Raw genomic sequence first — 11,108 nt, 5'->3', positions numbered from 1 at the left:
CATGCTATCACGCCATGAGAATATAAATGCAAACCATGTAGTTTATATAAAAGGAGGAAAAGAGGAAATCACATAACATGTAACGAGTTGGGATAATGAATGCCTTCCCCGTGCATGTTCTTTTCTATTTCTTTATTTTATTTTATTTATTTTATTTTTTTTTTTTGGGGGGGGGGGGGTTGATTACATTTTGCGACAACTTTGGGTCAATAATACTTCATCTAAGTTCTAACTAATATTTTGGATTAAATGGGATTAAAATCAAATACAGCATCAGTCACGGTTCTACGACGTATACTTTGGAGATTGAGGAAGTTGTGTGTATGAAATTGTGTATAGTATGCATATCTATACACATATTGCATTCATCATCCCCTGTAAGACAAAAAGTGCCATGATATATGCTAAACCATTACATTTCATAAGTGTCTCATTTCTGTCTTTTTGAAGCTATCCGCCTTGGATATCTCTTGTACATTGAGTGATTGTTCGTTATTGGGCGTTGAACACTCTCTGCTAGTCTGTTCACGTTCCCAGGACGTGAAATAGACTCCAAAGTCTAAAGATTCCAGAGTCTAAAGAGGGAAACAAAATGTATAATGAGACACATTCAAAGATCATTCATGCTATTCCTCATTGTTCAACGTGAAGAGTCATATATGCCAACCCCCCCCCCCCCCTCCACCCACACACACAGGGAACTTTGAAAGAAAGATGAAAAAAATATGAATGTATTCTTTAGACTGTTTTTTTTTATCAAAGGGCATGTAGACAATACTGCACAACAATAGCGACTCGTTAAAAAAAATGTATGTGCAGGATCAGTGTAAGACAATATACCAATGTAACACTGAGATCACAGTCTGATTAACGTGGTTGTGACTTTGGACTTTCCAAGCCATTAGGGATCTCTCGATAACGTCTTCGTTGAGGTAAGGCTGCATCGGTAGATTTAACACTTATATCGTTGACTCATTTGGTTTGTTTCACTACCTTAGTAACGCTGTATATTACGAAACAACATTAAGTTCGAATGACATACGATTCGACAAGTACAGAAGAGAGAGAAAAAAAGGAAACTAGTTTAGGAGCTGTGACATTATAGTGAAATGAACACGTTTTAAACTTTGGTCAAATAGGTTAACACACCACTACTGGATGAATCATGAGGAGCATTACATAATGGATTCTTTGAATGAATCAAAGTAGCAATAATAGTATCGATAATATCAATCATTCAAAGGTATATCTGATGACTAATATTTGACATAGGCCCTTCTGTCTTTACCTTTGCTTAGTCACATGAAAGTATACGCATGCATTAAAATTGAATATTAAGGAACATGGTATGTATAATATGTATATATATATATATATATATATATAAATAAATATATATATATATATATATATATATATATATATATATATCGTCGGTGTTTTCACGAAGTGGCACGACCGGCCAAAATCGAGTAAATTTTCGATTTTAAGATTTTTGCATATTATGATAGTAAATACCGAGATCTACAACCTGACAAATTTTTGAACCTCAATCTCAAATAATTACGTAATAATAACGACCGTGTCACTTCGTGAAAACTTCGACTGGTCGGTCTACGATTTTCACGAAGTGGCACGATCGCGGGTTGACGGTGCGTATACGCCGGACGTCATCATAAATCATTCATCTGCCAAACGTCCTCGTACGCGCGCGTCTAAAATGGCTGCGCCCAGAGCAACGGAAGCTAGACAGATGAAATCGGTAAAGTTACATTTCGCTCTGTATTGACACTTTAATTGTTCATTTTTCACATTCTTGAATGTAGATTTATGAATGAGGAATTAGAATATCAAAACAGCGTAAATATGTATTCTTGCAGATCACAGTGACTTCGTTGGCGCTGTCCTAGGTTCGTTATCTACGTGTGCAGTCCCACATCTATTATTCGGTGTAAGTGGAGAATAGGCAGGGAAAGTGATTCGAACTAAAGTCAAATGAACACGTCTCACATCTGCATCGAATCTTAAACGCACTAACTGGTGATATATTGTGAAGTTTTATTGTTTCCTGTATTACGAGCTCAAATACGTAATGCAACGACCTACTTCCCAGGTGGCAGGTAGACTGATTTAACTCTCTTATCTTACTTGATTATGTCTGAATCTTCCAGGAATTTAGATCCATTTAAGGGAGTCTATATCTAGGCCTACAACTTCAACATCTAATTAAGATAGTTAACAGTGTTACAATGTTAATAGTGTTCTTGACCTGTCCAGGTTACCTGTCTAGGTTACTCTAAAAGTGATGTTATTTCACTGACTACCTTTGAATTCTCAATGAAAAAAAAAAAATGATTTTAGAGTTACTTCTGCTAAAAGTCTAATGTTAAATCAGGGAGGTCCTCTTCCCATCTCCCTGTCTAAATTCAGGCGTTACCAACAACAATGGAGACTTTGATAATGTTGTCGAGAATACCGTAACAGCAAATTTGATTTGGATAGACAACAAGCAAAATGCAACGTTTAGGCCCCTATGCTCAGCACCTGAATTCATAAATTGTTCTATCATGCTATATTATGAGCCTAAAAGCCTCAATGTGGTCGTAATTGGCCTATACGTGGCAAGTACTTTTGCCTTAGTTTGCAATTTTTCGTTTTGTTTGTTTTGATTTTCTACAATCTATGGTTCTTTGAAACACTAGGGTTTTTTTCGGGGGGGGGGGGGGTGTGGAGGCTGGGGATTCGGAGCTGGGCAAATTGTAAATTTGAACCAAAGAGATGTTCATTGTTCATAAACTTCAGATTCTGGTAAGCCGGAGAATATAGACCTGAAAGGGATGGGGGGGGGGGGGGGCAGTGTGATGTTTTGCAAATCTGTGCATCAATTTTATGATCTTACAGAACTGGTAGTGATGGAGTTTCATGTGACTGACATCTTGCATTCATCTTCCTTTACAAACAGATATTGAGGCCTTTGTGTGGACAACCCAACAACTTGCAGACTGGAATGAAATGAGTGCTGTCCTTCGATGATGGGCTACTTTACAGTATTGTACTCCATACCGCATTCCTGCAGATTTCTCCTATCATCTCAAGCTTGAACAAGACCCGTAAGTTACATTGCTATCTGTCAAGGATTTAGAGTAAATTAGACAGACCAGTGTGTAATAGACAGTGCAGGCACACTACTGGTAATAATGATATTACTAATATGATTTGCCACACTAATATGATTTGCCACATACTAAAATAATTGTTTTGATTACCTTTGAATTCTCCATGAAAAAAAAAAAAATTATTTTAGAGTTACTTCTGCTAAAAGTCTAACGTTAAATCAGGGAGGTCCTTTCCCACCTCCCTGTCTAATTGAGGCGTTACCAACAGCAATGAAGAGTTTGATAATGTTGTCAAGAATACCGTACCAGCAAATTTGATTTGGAATAATGGATAGACAACAAGAAAAAAAAACAAAAAAACTCCTGTGCAACGTTTATGCTCAGCACATGAATTCATAAATTGTTCTATCATGCTATATTATGAGCCTAAAAGCCTCAATGTAGACGTAATTGGCCTATACGTGGCAAGTACTTTTGCCTTAGGTTGCGATTTTTCATTTTGTTTGTTTTGATTTTCTACAATCTATGGTTCTTTGAAACACAGAGGGTTTTTTTTTTGGGGGGGGGATGGAGGCTAGGGATTCAGAGCTAGGCAAATTGTAAAATTAAACCAGAGAGACATTCATAAACTTCAGATTCTGGTAAGCTGTAGAATATAGACCTGAAAGGGATGGGGGGGGGGGGGGGCAGTGTGATGTTTTGCAAATCTGTGCATCAATGTTATGATCTTACAGAACTGGTAGTGATGGAGTTTCATGTGACTGACATCTTTTATTCATCTTCCATTACAAACAGATATTGAGGCATTTGTGTGGACAACCCACCAACTTGCAGACTGGAATGAAATGAGTGCTGTCCTTCGATGATGGGCTACTTTACAGTATTGTACTCCATACCACATTCCTGCAGATTTCTCCTATCATCTCAAGCTTGAACAAGAACCGTAAGTTACATTGCTATCTGTCAAGGACTTAGAGTAAATTAGACAGACCAGTGTGTAATAGACAGTGCAGGCACACTACTAATAATAATAATATTCCTAATATGATTTGCCACATACTGAAATAATTGTTTTGTCTTACTCTTTCTTTAATTACAACTGTATTTGTAGTTTTATGAATGTGAAGCACTGACATAACATGGAATCCAACATTTTGACATCTAATTATCTGTAGTCATGTTGCATTTTGGTATAAAGGCAATGTTGTCCCTCAGTCTGATTTTGATGTGGTAGCAGTGTGCATTTCTTCAGTGTCATGTATCTTTCAGGACTGTTGTAACTGTAGTTTTTTATTGTTAGTTTGATTATTGTTGTGTTTTTATTTTTTTATTGGGGGGGGGGGGGCAAGGGAGATGAGGAAGAACAGTTACACACTCTGTACTGATATGAGATACCATCAACTTTGCAAAAGTCAATGGCACATACTGTATGACAAATTCTTGGCAGAGAAGATGAAAATGAACTGTCTCAATATACATTTATAGTTTTACTCATATCAATGTGTTTTTTTCTTTGTTCACTCAGAAGTCAAATGTCTGAGACATTACTTACATGGAATTGACTGTGTCACTGATTTTCACTTGTGATGTCCTGCTTTCTTTATTCTTTACTTTAGTTCTGCTCCTGATTCTAGTCAACAATATGTTCATTCACCATTTCGTCTGGCGTAGCATCCTCTTTTTACTGCACTCAAAGGTTACATTGTGCACCATGCTAAAGGTGAGCAAGATCAATAAACAGCATAACACCTTTTCATGTAGTATTTGGTTTTATTTTGTCATAGACAATTACTAAGAAAATCCAGTGTCAATGGACAATTAGGTGTAATCCTACTACAGTCTTGTTATGCACATTATCACATTGATTTAAACTTTATGATAAAAAAAAAGATGTATTAGCACTTTTGAGTAAAACATTACCAAAGTGTTGATATGAAAGGAACATTATCATACAATTATTTTCTTAGGGAAATCGGTGTAGTTTTAGAAATGTGTGAAATTGATTAAGAAGTATATTATGACTGTTGTATCAAATGTCATCATTCTCCTCTGCAATGGAGAAGTAACATTGTCTGTGAAAAACAATTGTTCCTCTTTGCATAGGGAGAGAAGCAGATAACAACTGTCTACTGGAGAAAGCCAAGAGAAACCCGAAACAGCTACAAATGACTAGGGTGGCTGAGCTGAACATCTGCACTAAAATCCAAGCCATGGGATCATTGTGGAAGGAGATCATAGCAATATTTCACCACAATCACAGAGTTGCTCCACACAGCAGCATCAAACTTTTCACAAGAGTGTGTGCTCTATGAATGGACAGGCAGGTTCTAGCAGAACATTATTTTGATGTTCTTTTTGATTTTCTATTTAATGACTTTGGGTTTGTATGTGTGCAGAAATGGGGGGGGGGGGTAGTGGTGTCATAAAGTAGGACATCATTTTTAATAATGATAATAATAATAATAATAATAATAATAATAATAATAATAATAATAATAATGATAATGATAATCATCATCATCATAATCATAATCATAACAATAAAAATAGTAATAATTATAATAATCAACAGTGCTTTAATATATAGCATATGGAAACATTCTGTATTATGCCATTTGTGCTCAAGGATAGAAATGATTGAACAAAAACATACAATTGCAATTACAGTGATACCTTTTTTCACGTTTAGACTGTAATGGTAGAGACATTACAAGCAAATGTATGCCATTGTTTTTTTATTCAGGATAACAAGTAAGTCACTACCTTTTGAACGAAGGTTTCTCTCTGGTGTATTTTCTATTTAAAGTAGTTCTTTCAAATAGTGTGGATTCAAAAGTTAATATCAACATTTTGATCTGTGTATGAATTTTGACTGGAAACTAGTGCAAGCTTCTTAGCACTGGTGAAATTTTTGTTCATTTTTTTTTAATTTGGACACTACTCTTGCAGCAGAGTTTGGAATAGCTTGTAATCTCTGTATCTGTTTGACTGACAATCCACAAAGTAATTAATGACAAGATCAACATGTCACATTAAGAAACCATGAAATACTGTTGTGCGTTTATCAGTAAAGTCTCAAATTTTCAAAATATTGTATGTGAAAGAATCAAGGAGATATTAAGGGACATTAATCCTACATACTGTATCTCTCACTGTCACCTTATTCACTGACATTACTCTTGATAACCATCAATCCACGGGTCTCTCTATACTGCTTTGTCACAATGATGCCATCCTCAATTTCCACTGTATTATGCTTCCCCTCTCTGACTTTAAACAGTGCTTTTCACAACAAAACCATAGCAATGTTAAAAACCATATTGATGTCTCTTCTTTTACTTTGTTTATGAACCAGCTCTCCCATCACACTATTCATTTTGTCTCCCTTAGCCCAGCCACCATTAGGCCAAACCCATAAACAATTTTCAGTATTTTTGAATTATGCCTACCCAAGCACCTGTGACACCCACAGCAGACATAAACTAAAGTCAGGACCAAGTCAAGTCAAGTTGTGCAAGTTAGAAAGGTATTAGTAGACTGCAAGAGGGATATAAAAAATCGGATGCTTACATTTCCTCTGCTTGCTCTCTCTCTGCAACTAAAAAATGCCTAATAAACTTTGACAGAAAATGATTTCTTGGATGATAGATGTACTGCAATACATAGCCATATTATTGCAGTCTGTGTCCACATCAGAAATTATGGCCTAGACATCATTATCTATGTCTTCTTATATTGTATATTTTTGTGGGTTTTACTTTTGAAACAATAATGAGTAAATGCAGATCTGATAGCCACTTCTTACTGAGCTTAGATAAGGAACTTTGTATATGGTATCCTCTAGCAGTGAGAGAAAAGAAAGGGAAACATGAGGATTTTTATATCTTGCAAAATAACATGGTATGGTAATGAATAAAATTTCAGGCACATACTGTGCATAATATGAGTGCTTACAAACTTTTACAAAATGAGGGAAGATCAAGACTGTTTGCAGAAGATTTATAATACACTTTGTGAACTGTCACAGCAATTTAAACATCAATTAGATCAGTCACTGTCTACGAGATTGTATTGCCTTTAATATGATGAAGGTTATCCATACCAAATCAGCTAGTGTCTTTGTAATTATGTACTTGTATTCATATCATCAAATTCTAGTTTGATTATAAAGTCAATGTTTGGTAAACAGCATTTGACCAGGTTGAAGTTAGGTGATGGGATATGGAAGGAGGTGGAACATTTTGGTCTTTTGGGGCTTTAAAGGCAAGAGTCAGTCTAGTCTCATACGTCTGAATAACATTTTTGAATCTACCAAAAAAAAAATGAAATATTGTAGTACCCCGAATGCCATGAAATAAAGATATCATCAAGGTGGATGATACATACAGAGCTTGGTATAAATGTTAGAACATAACAGAAACCTTCGTTACATCTGAAAAATAAATGAAAGGTAATGTACTGTACCTAACTTCATTCAAGTTGGAATCTGCATTATATGAGTAGTATGATCCACGTATAGTTTATTGAAAAGTCATATTTAAAACTCGTGTACACACGTGGTAATAAATCTATGAATGAGAAAAGATACCCAAGTAAAGCTCATTTAGTTTTTATGTAATTCAAAAAGTTTTGTAAGGTGTCACGTGTAGGAAATAAATAGAGAGAGGGATTGTGTGTTTGTTTGTGTGTATGTGTGTGTTTGCGTGTGTGTGAGGGAGAGAGAGAGAAAGAAAGCGAAAGAAAGGGTGGAAAAGAGAGTGAAAGAGAGTATTACCAGCACAGAATTATTTTCTTTACAAGAATGACACATTCACAAAGCAATAGAGCAAACTGATTACATTTCATATTCGAAAACAACATAGCACGAGATACAGTAATGCTCCGAGGAAGAGAGTGAATCTTGAAAATTATGATTCGAAATAATGTGCAGAAAGACCGATGCAATGAGCTGAGAGCAATGATCAATGTGTAATATAATGAAGAACAACTCAATAATAATGCCTTTCTGCGAATGGATGAGAGATTTAGAAGGGGGAAAGAAAAAAAAAAGTATCAAACAAAATCTTGATACCCAATTCATATCACTAGTATACAAAGGAGCATCGCTAATGCGCGCGCTCGATTATGTGCGCGCGCGGCTATGAGAAATGATGAAGATAACCTAACGCGCAGCGCGTGCGCGCCGATGGTGTCACTTCGTGAAAAATGAAATCCGCACCATGCGCGAAGAATCGAAGCGGCACGGCCGACGGTGCCGGTTCGTGAAAATATTGGAAGCGTTGTTTACGTGTTTTTGTGTTTTCACGAACCGGCACGACGGACTTTGCCCGATATTTCAACGAAACTTTTGTTTTTCACGATGAACCAAGAACATGAAACACACGAACAACTCCTAATCTGTCGTGCAGTGTGATATTTAGGTAACTGGACGTGAAATATAGGCGCAATCATGGATTTTGCAAAGGCAAAAACTTCAAACGCGATTATCTCGAAACTTACTTTCGCGGCTCCGGGGCCGGCTGTGCCGGTTCGTGAAAACACCAGCGATATATATATATATGCATATGCAGTACTCTCCGCGTAATTGGGTATCGCTTAAACGCGTACTCCGTTTAATTGGGTAGTATTGTCAGAGTCAGGTCCAATGCACATTAAAATTACTTGATAATCGGGTTGCCTCTCCGCATAAACGGGTGAAAATTTTCTTCTAATTTAATTTGTACCCACATTTTATCGCAGATATAGCACTTTAAGAAATTGTGCATGTCAAATTTTTCACGGATAATCACATTTTCTGCGTAATTTGCAGAGAAGACCAATCATTTTGGGAGTGATTAAACATGCAAAAACTTGTACACATACCGACTTGCCACAAGAAAACGAACATTACAAATGCAGCTGGCACTCACAACTGCGTAGACAGACAGGAGTAGAACACACTTGCGCTCCTGCCTTGCTCAGCAACAACATTCATAATACGAGAGGTTTGCAACGAAAATCAGGCCATGCACCATCTAGCCAGCTCCATATAATTTGGTTTTCCCCAGTCACTTCTCGAAAAGTAACCCGACGTTCTACGTGACTTGTGCACGCAAAGAGACGTGTTCATTTCGGAAAAGGTTTCTGTGTTAGCGCGGAGTCTGTAGTCAAACGACAAAGTGTTCTGAAGACATATTTGTCCCTAATATATATATATATTATATTGCCCGTGACTGAGCAAGTGTAATGTATTTATAATGTGCCGTGCAAGCACGGGTGTTAAGCATAGAGTGTAGGTGTTTGGTGCAGTATACAATGCATGTTAATACAATTTGTGTGTGTCAATTGTGAATGAGACGTGTTCTTCTGTCAGGGTGGGATTTCACGGAGCACGCGAACGATTTGCGAAGGACGCGAATGACAAAATCCAACATTCGGAAAAGTTTTTCTCCGAATGTGTTCCGACAATGAAGCCGAAAACTATTCTTGCGCAATTTGTGCGAAGTTCCCACGACGTATGTGCGATTGTCGTGTGTATCATTGATAAAGTACAGCATGTTACGTACACGAAGAACACGCGACGGAAATGCGAACAACGAAAAATTTTCATGGGAGAAAATGTAGCAAGGAGAGGTGGAAGCAATAAAAAAAAGATCAACTCAAATCAGCTTTCTTGAGTTGATTTTTTTTTCTTTCCTCTATTTCTCTTTTCGTTTTCTCTCATTTCTCTATCGTGTGTTTGCCTACATTTTTTTCCCCTAGGACGTATCTCCACTAGTAAAGCATTTGATCTTTTTTTTTTTTTTTGCAGTTCCTCCAACACATAATCTCTATAGTTCAAATGAAATTTACATACTTAAGATTGATTTTAAGTATATTCTGCGATTTTTTTTTTTGTATATCAAATATTCTTTCTCTTTGCTAGTCTATAATTTCTTTTGTTACTATAGTTGTTAATAATTGTTTGATGTTTAGATGTATGCTACGATTTCTATTTGCAGAAAACGTACAGGGCATACATCCCCCAAACGTGCGCTAAACCATGCCGTCAATCCCTCGTTTGAGGCGAGTCCCCAACTGGGGCATACCCAAAGTGGGGTGCGTATATTTGTCGTTTGGGAGTTGGGAGTCGAAGGACTTGTCCATTGCAAATAAACTTTCTGCTCAGGCGTGACAAACCTGGAGGCCAAGCCAGGGTTTGATGACTCCAGCAGCTGTCGTATTACGTAAGAGCATGATAAGGATATCTGCCTGTGGCAGACCATTCAAAGTGAACTCAATTTTCTCTATCCTTTCTAAAGTTTTCAATTTTATATTCTATTGAGAAATTCTATGGTCATCCATTTTACATTTCGAATGAAAAAAATTGACCCGTAAATAACGAAAATACAGGAATAAGAAGGAGAGCATTGCTAGTTTGCCGGTGCTGACAATGTGCTATTTGGCAGTGAGTTACAACGGGGAGGTGAGACTACCTCCCTGGTTACAATCAGCCTGCTGAAAGCAGCTGTCGTATTACGTAAGAGCATGATAAGGATATCTGCCTGTGGCAGACCATTCAAAGTGAACTCAATTTTCTCTATCCTTTCTAAAGTTTTCAATTTTATATTCTATTGAGAAATTCTATGGTCATCCATTTTACATTTCGAACGAAAAAAATCGACCCGTAAATAACGAAAATACAGGAATAAGAAGGAGAGCATTGCCAGTTTGCCGGTGCTGACAATGTGCTATTTGGACGTGAGTTACAAAGGGGAGGTGAGACTACCTCCCTGGTTACAATCAGCCTGCTGACTGGATCATTGAGAAAGAGAGAGAGAGGGAGAGAGAGAGAGAGAGAGAGAGAGAGAGGGGGGGAGCGAGGGGGAGAGAGGGAGGGAGAGGGGGGAGAGATGGGGGAGGGAGAAGGGGAGAGCAAAATGGAATGACAATAGTTCCGGTCACTACAGTACAGGCATGCTCTGTCTGCATACGCTGAATGTCTACACTCACACACACACACGTACACACACA

The 11,108-nt window shown here is 37.3% G+C and overlaps 2 long non-coding RNA genes across 2 annotated transcripts; both read left to right on the top strand.

The window, feature by feature from the left end:
- The first annotated feature begins 1,556 nt into the window (after positions 1 to 1,556).
- On the top strand, positions 1,557 to 3,938 carry LOC139735840 (uncharacterized). Its single transcript, XR_011711229.1, has 3 exons — positions 1,557 to 1,762; positions 2,963 to 3,110; positions 3,912 to 3,938. It is a non-coding gene; the product is annotated as an uncharacterized lncRNA (long non-coding RNA).
- Positions 3,939 to 3,951: 13 nt separating this feature from the next.
- Positions 3,952 to 5,450, top strand: LOC139735839 (uncharacterized). Its single transcript, XR_011711228.1, has 3 exons — positions 3,952 to 4,059; positions 4,733 to 4,836; positions 5,220 to 5,450. It is a non-coding gene; the product is annotated as an uncharacterized lncRNA (long non-coding RNA).
- The last annotated feature ends 5,658 nt before the right edge of the window (positions 5,451 to 11,108 follow it).

Source organism: Diadema antillarum, unplaced genomic scaffold (genome assembly GCF_040938485.1).
Source record: "Diadema antillarum isolate AM-2024a unplaced genomic scaffold, OU_Dant_1.0 seq00000602_RagTag, whole genome shotgun sequence".
NCBI lineage: Eukaryota > Metazoa > Echinodermata > Echinoidea > Diadematoida > Diadematidae > Diadema > Diadema antillarum.
Note: the sequence above shows the minus strand (reverse complement) of the source record. Positions and strands in the feature narration are given on the sequence as shown.